General features: G+C 38.0%; 1 protein-coding gene across 3 annotated transcripts in view; it reads left to right on the top strand.

Annotated features, from left to right (window-relative positions):
- Positions 1-853: 853 nt before the first annotated feature.
- The window catches only part of LOC106876177 (acetylserotonin O-methyltransferase), a 63442-nt gene continuing 56486 nt past the window's right edge, over positions 854-7809 (top strand). For all 3 annotated transcript variants that reach the window (XM_089363828.1, XM_089363830.1, XM_089363829.1), the window contains exon 1: positions 854-1056. The gene's annotated coding sequence lies outside the window, so the exon portion shown is untranslated. The remainder of the gene's footprint in view (positions 1057-7809) is intronic.

Raw genomic sequence — 7809 nt, 5'->3', positions numbered from 1 at the left:
ACACCATCTTTCTATTGCCGCCTTTGTTTGTTCCTCGGTGAAGTACTTCAAGGCTCTCCTGCTTAGCTCTTGCAAATGAGGACAAGATGGTCTTTTACGGTGATTCCATACATGCACCCACTATTTCCTTACGCCGTCGTCATGTCTTAGGACTTGTAGCCCCTGCACTTTCATATTGCTGGCTTTTTCTCCTTTTTACACTGTCCGAGAAGAAAGCCCTTAAATGGCTTTTACTGCCTAAAATTTAGACTTTCTGCTCTGAATCTTCATTCTTAAGGTCATCCGCTACAGGGTATATCTCCGTTTCTTTTATGGTTTCTTTAGTTCACGAGGACTTGAGTACAAAACGTTTTGAAGTATTTCTTCCGACATTTTCAGTTCCGAGTTCAAATAGCAGCGAGATCTAGTCAGGGTTTCCATCGCTGTGGGATCGATGAAATAAAGTACCAGTCAAATACTGCGTTCGATTCAATCGACTAATCGGTCCACCAATTTCGCTTCTGCCTGCAACGTTAATGATTATTTTAAAGCAAGGTGAATGAGAAAGATTCGTGCATGCATGTATGAACGCATGCTACATATGCATGCTTGCATGATATATCTATCTATCTATTCATATGTCTGTCACTATATATACAAAACGTGTACTGAGAAAGTACTAAATACAGAAGTAGACTCGAAATATTTTTATTTATACTTTTAAAGTTGGCAGTGATTTCGAAGTTTCACCACTTCCGGTAGAACATAGTTCTGTATTAAAGTTTAGAAAAATTAATTTGTTGGGTAGAGAGGAAGAAGCTTGCGATTGGATAATTGATTGCGAGAGGTGAGAGGAGTGGTTGAAGGAAGAGAATATATAAAAGGAAGAGTTATGTTGTAATTATTGGTAAATTGAGGATTATCTGATCTGATCTGGGGGAGTTCGTAAAAATCGTATCTTTAAAAAAGCAGAAACAAAAAAAAAAGGTAAGGAAAACAGAATTGGAACCAGGCAAACCAATTACAGAAAGGAGAGAAAACCTGAAGAAATTGGAAGCTTAGAAGGCATACAATAAGGTGTGTGATTATATTTTAATGTTTAAATGTTTGAATTCTCATATCGAAGAGGGTACGTTTTTACATTATATATATTTTTTCATTCGTCTTATATATTTATATATTAAGTGGGCAAATGAAAGTGAGCACATGTGGGTTTTAGTTTTGCTCGTGAGAATACGTTTCTAGCTTTCTTTGTGAGCGAATTTATCTTAGTTGAACGTGGGTGTTTAAATATTATATACACCGATGATTGCGTGTTCAAATACGTGGGGGCCACTTTATTTATTTGAACAGATGTGAATCCTTTCGTTCAGTAGATTTGGATTTTATTGAAACACATGGATGCATGTTGCTTGGTGTACCTTTGTATGCTTGTGGTTAATAGTATGTGAAAAGTTTAATACGTTTTGTATAGGTTTTTCAATTTACTTTATATTTTATGTTCTATGTATTTTGAACATAAACATTTTACTCTTTTCTCGTGAAGGAAGCATTCTGTTGGCGTAAAAAAAGAAACACAAAACCTTTAACTTTCATAAACGCCTTTCGTTCACCCCACTCTAATATTTAAACTTTTAAAAAATACGTTAAGTGCTATTCTTATTTATATACATGTTTATAGTTTTTATATGTTTACAAACACTCATAAATATTACATTTTATGCACGCATATATACTTAAGATATTATATATTAACGCCATATTATTTATTCATTTACCAACGCCATATATTTCGTATATATCTACAAACAAACAATTTATATTATATAATTTATTTACAAACATATCTAATCTTTTCATACAATTTCGCAGAACTCGCCCAAAATGTTCCTTCGTTTTCCCCGAAAAACAACCCCCCCCCCACACACACACACACACACACATTTCTCGAAACACTTTCTCGTTCCAAAAATACTGTATGTTTTTTTTTTTTTAATCTGGATGCTACTAGTTTGATAAGTAAATACGTAAACCATTTGTTTATCTCCCTTTAATTTTATTCCCCACCTCTCCAACACTTAAAATTGAACCCTCTATCGCAATTAGGGACCAACTGCAGCCTGCGGGACCTTCCGAAATACCTAATTTTACGAGCAAAATAACGTTCATTAAAGGCTTTTTAGTAGTACAGCGCCTCATGATGATCCATATTACGTGCGGCCCGCTTCCCGAAAAAGGTTGCCCGTTCTTAGTCTATTGGAAACAGTTACCGCCAGATTTTAGTCTTGCCTTTTTTTTTTTCTTTTTTTTGTCTGTATGGTCTCTAACACTGGTATATGTGTGTGGTGAAGGAGCTTTGTTTGCACCCAGCCAGTTTCGGGTTGGTCCATTGTCACTGCCCGGCACCTTAGGCAAATGTCTTCTACAATATCTTCTAGTCGACCGATACCTTGTAAATAAGTTTGCCTGACAGAAATTGTACGGAATTCGGTCGCGTTTTTTTTTCTTTTTTTTTTTTTTTCATGTTCATCGCATCACTACTGACCGATAATAAAAACGTTTGTTCAAGTTCCCGCAACTTAACTGTTCGGTAAAAGTTCTGAAACAAGTGAAAGATAAATTCTAACTATTTTTCTCCCTTCAGTAGTTTATTATTTTGCTTCTGATAGTTTATCTATCCATTAATTTCTAGAGGTATTTTCTCTCTCTTACGTATGCTTGCCATCAGGACCGTCCTAACATCATTATGGGCCCACGGACAAATCAGTGCACTGATGTATATATTTATTGACGACAAAAAGCAGGTCAGAATTGGACCCCTAGACTCGTGGAGACCTCATATATATGTATATATATATATATATATATATATCAATGCACAAGGCCCTAGAGTATTGACAGCAAGCTACAGCATACATTGATCAGAATTGAGCCTCTAGATCCATCAGATCCTGAGACAACTTCCCAATGTGTTCGTGTGTTAGGGCGACTCTGGCTGCAAACTTCTTTCTTTTATATACAATGTCTGTGGGCGTGTTTGTATTCACACAGAAGCAAGGCATAAAATTGAAAGGACACTTAATTCCTTTCAGAATACTAACATTTTCGTTTTTACAAGGAAAAATTTAACAGTCACTTCCTAAACTTGCCTAACTCCCCTGAACTTGCTGGCCTTGTTCCAAAATTTGAAAATATATTTTAAGTTAGCGGACTGGCAGAATAGTTAGCGTGTCGGACAAAATACTTAGCGACCTTTCTTTCGACACTTTACGTTCGGAGTTTAAATACCGCTAAGGGATTCTTTTAATGGTGTCAATTCTTGGTCTGCACATATGCTGCAACATCGCCTTACTGACTTTTTCTGTAGTCTGCTCTCAGTTCCCGAACCACCGACTTACGGACTACGGTTTAAACAAACCAGCACCTGTTAAGTGGTGAGATTACGTGCGCCCGAGCACGCCTTCTATATTCGATGTGCTATCAAATTCACTTACCAGACATCTGCTCAAGACACCATGCAGTAGAACTAAACCCCAAACTATCTGGTTGCAAATGTTTTTCTTTGGCTCATAAAAACTGCAAATGTTGAGGCGTATATTTCAACTTACTAAATGTAGTAATAAAATATTTATTTTCATTTTATCCATTTGTATAATTGGAATATCCCGAACAAGTAACCTGGGGTCCTAAAGTACCAAAGACCTAGGGCGACACCCCATTTTCTGCTGCCTTCAGTCTACCCTGCTCCTTGTATATCTTTCCCCCTAATTTCTTCAAGCTTTTACCTATTCTCGCTTTCTGCGGTGTTCGTTGCTTTTTGGGGTTTTTTTTTTCTTTCAATTTAAATCTTGCCCAATACTGCAAACATATTCTTTCATTACTGAATCATACTCACTTTATATATTACTTTCAAACACTTCTCTCGCCTGATGGATTTATACATCCAAACAGGTTTCTTATCCAAGTTAAACTAATATAAACCCTAGAATTCTATATAGGTTTGACAACTCGAAGGCAATGAAGCTTCAAAATCATTGCCAAGTTAAAAACCGTGTGTGAGTGTGTGAGTTAGAAATTGCCAAGGGCGACGACAAATGACCGTGCAGAAAAATCGGACATGGACATATCCCTCGTACATAAGCTACTGTCCAAAAATCGTGACTATTTCGTGTCTTTATCTATATAAGATTTTTCAATTTGATGGCGTCAACAGCAGAAGAGCTGCCGACAATTAGCGACCGAACGTAAATGACACACACACACACACACACACACACACACACACACACAAACACAGAGAGAGGGAGAGAGGGAGAGAGGGAGAGAGGGAGAGATTGCGCCAAAGACGACAAATGATCGGGCATGGACATATCCCTCGTACATAAGTTACTGTCCAAAAATCGTGACTATTTCGTGTCTTTATCTATATAAGATTTTTCAATTTGATGGTGTCAACAGCAGAAGAGCTGTCGACAATTGGCGACCGAACGTAAATGACACAGGCAGTGTGTGTGTGCACACACACCTACCTTATGGCGATGAGACGGCATAGAGACAAGGCTTGTGTAGAAGTAAAAAATGATTTACCCTAGCTATAGCAATAACCAGTTGTTAGAATTCAGTAGTCCTAATATTAAGTTCCGAACTCATAAATCAAATTATCAGTTCAGAACGTAATGTTCGCCAATGACAAGCGAACGGGTGTTACGTAATCACTTTTCATTCGCTTACATCTGTTTCGGAGGTGTTATTTTTTAAAGCAAGGTATTGAGGATGGGGAGTAATATCTCTCTGTCTCTCTCTCTCTCTCTCTCTCTCTCTATCTATATATATATATATATTCATTTGAAAGCGACTACTGATCTTTGACACCGGGAGATTGAGCAGGTGTTCAATCTTCTTAAGTGATTCTCTGAAAGTCGAGGTTTCTACCGATTTTCACATGGTAGTATCTTCCACTACATGTCGACAAGTTTGTTGAAAGATGCATCTGCAATTAACAGCCAAATCCCAATCACATAACCGCTTTATTTTGTTCAAATGTTAATGTTCTTTCATTTGAGATCTTCCGTCCATAAGGAAAAGCATAAAATTCTATGACAGAGCCCATAGAGCAGAGCATTACAATCTCAATTACGCAAGCGACCTGTCTGTCAAATACTTCCATCTTTAGGTATTGATGCTATTTGTTTTCTTTCTATCCTGATTTTCTGCAGCGTAGGTTCGCCCCTCAACATAATAGCTCAGCTAAGGGATTTTCAGGAGTTTGTTTGAGAAGGCTAGCATTGCAGGATTTGGCGGGAGATGCGCAAAAGTTCATTCAGTTCAGGAGCAGTGTTTGCACTTATTTCCTCTTAGAATTCGTGTGTGTAGTGGGTGTATGTATGCATGCATGTATGTATGTATACGTATCGTGTGTGTGTGTGTGTGTGTACATATACTGTGCTTGTATATGTGTATGTATAAATACGTGTGTATGTAAATATGTAGAGTTGGTAGGGTGAGGTTATTGTAAGTAGACTTCCGACGAGGTTAAACACGCACGCACGCACGCACGCACGCACGCACGCACGCACGCACACGCGCGCGAGCGCGCACGCGAACATACATGCACGAAACACTCATTCAGATGTCGCTGATATCACACCTTATTTTTCAAAACAACAACACATAAGATAATAAACTTTGATGCAAAATATTAGTAAACAAATATGGGAAGGTCACGAATGGAAGGTCTTTGATCATAGGTTGATCTGAATCTTAAAAAAAAACATGGGCGCACGTAATATTCACGCATTCGCGCGCGCTTGTGTGTTCGTGCGCGCGCTTTGCCAAGAAAGAGGACCCTCTTAAGACCTGATCATCTGAGGACGAACGGGTCTTGGGACCCGGTGTTAAATTGTGTTGTGACTTGCGAAGGCTTTAATGCATTGCTTTTTTTTTGTATGGCCCACAACGCAGTTGTCCCTGTATTTTTTTTTCTGTATGCTGGTGTGTTTACGTCCCCCGTAACTTAGCGGTTCGGTAAAAGAGACCGATAGAATAAGTACTAGGCTTACAAAGAATAAGTCCTGGGGTCGATTTGCTCGACTAAAGGTGGTTGCTCCAGCATGGCCACAGTCAAATGACTGAAACAAGTAAGAATAAAAGAATGTGTAGGTAGGTAGATTGGTTGATTGATGGATAGACTGATTGATTGATAGACTGATAGACTGATTGATTGATAGACTGATTGATTGATAGACTGATTGACTGATAGACTGATTGATTGATAGACTGATAGACTGATAGACTGATTGATTGATAGACTGATAGACTGATAGACTGATAGACTGATTGATTGATTGACTGATAGACTGATTGACTGATAGACTGATTGATTGATTGACTGATAGACTGATTGACTGATTGACTGATAGACTGATAGACTGATTGACTGATAGACTGATTGACTGATAGACTGATTGACTGATAGACTGATAGACTGATAGACTGATTGATTGATAGACTGATTGATTGATAGACTGATAGACTGATTGATTGATAGACTGATAGACTGATTGATTGATAGACTGATAGACTGATTGATTGATAGACTGATAGACTGATTGATTGATAGACTGATAGACTGATTGATTGATACACTGATTGATTGATAGACTGATAGACTGATTGATTGATAGACTGATTGATTGATAGACTGATTGATTGATAGACTGATAGACTGATTGATTGATAGACTGATTGATTGATAGACTGATTGATTGATAGACTGATTGATTGATTGATTGATTGATTGATTGATAGACTGATAGACTGATTGATAGACTGATAGACTGATTGATAGACTGATAGACTGATTGATAGACTGATAGACTGATTGATAGACTGATAGACTGATTGATAGACTGATAGACTGATTGATAGACTGATAGACTGATTGATAGACTGATAGACTGATTGATTGATAGACTGATTGATTGATAGATAGACTGATAGACTGATTGATAGACTGATTGATTGATTGATTGATAGATAGACTGACTGATTGATTGATAGACTGGCTGACTGGTTGATTGACTGATTAATTGATAGACTGACTGACTGATTGATAGACTGGTTGATAAACTGACTGACTGATTGATAGACTGATACTGACTGACTGACTAATTTGATAGACTGATTGGTCGATAGATAATATAATTAAAAGCAGATGCACACACAGACAAGAACGGCAGTTGCGGAAAGTATATATATATATATATATTCGTACGCGCACACACACAATGCACACCCGCATATCTTTATATGAACCTGTTGTACGTAAACTTTGCGTGTGTGTGCAATTCTTACTGATGTGTGTGAGAACCGATGGACGAACACACAGACACAGTTGTCGAGTCTCAATGTTTACAAGTAGATCTTGTCAAATATAAGTTTGTGCGCCTTCGAACTACGTATACAGATGAACACACACACACACACTGTCTCTTCCCCCCTCTCTCTCTATCTCGCTCTCTCTTTCTCCCTCTCCCTCTCTCTCTCTCTCTTCTCTCTGACAAGCTCATACAGTCGTGTATATACACGCACACATGTGTGCACGGTTTCATTCATGTACACAGACACCAAGAAACGAACACATACGCACATCTATTCATAATTACACACAGGAATTGCTTTATATTTCAACTGAAGATTCCATGATGACCAATTATCACCAAACCTTGATTATAGCGGGTTAAATAGACTCAAGTCTTCAGCGATCGATCCCAACCAAAACCCATTCACTGCTGTCAGTCATTGTACTGCAGTCATGCTGGAGCACCGAGT

Source organism: Octopus bimaculoides, chromosome 15 (assembly GCF_046866305.1).
Source record: "Octopus bimaculoides isolate indiv1 chromosome 15, ASM4686630v1, whole genome shotgun sequence".
NCBI classification, from domain to species: Eukaryota; Metazoa; Mollusca; class Cephalopoda; order Octopoda; family Octopodidae; genus Octopus; species Octopus bimaculoides.
The sequence above is the reverse complement of the archived record's forward strand: the minus strand, read 5'-3'. Positions and strand labels throughout refer to the sequence as shown.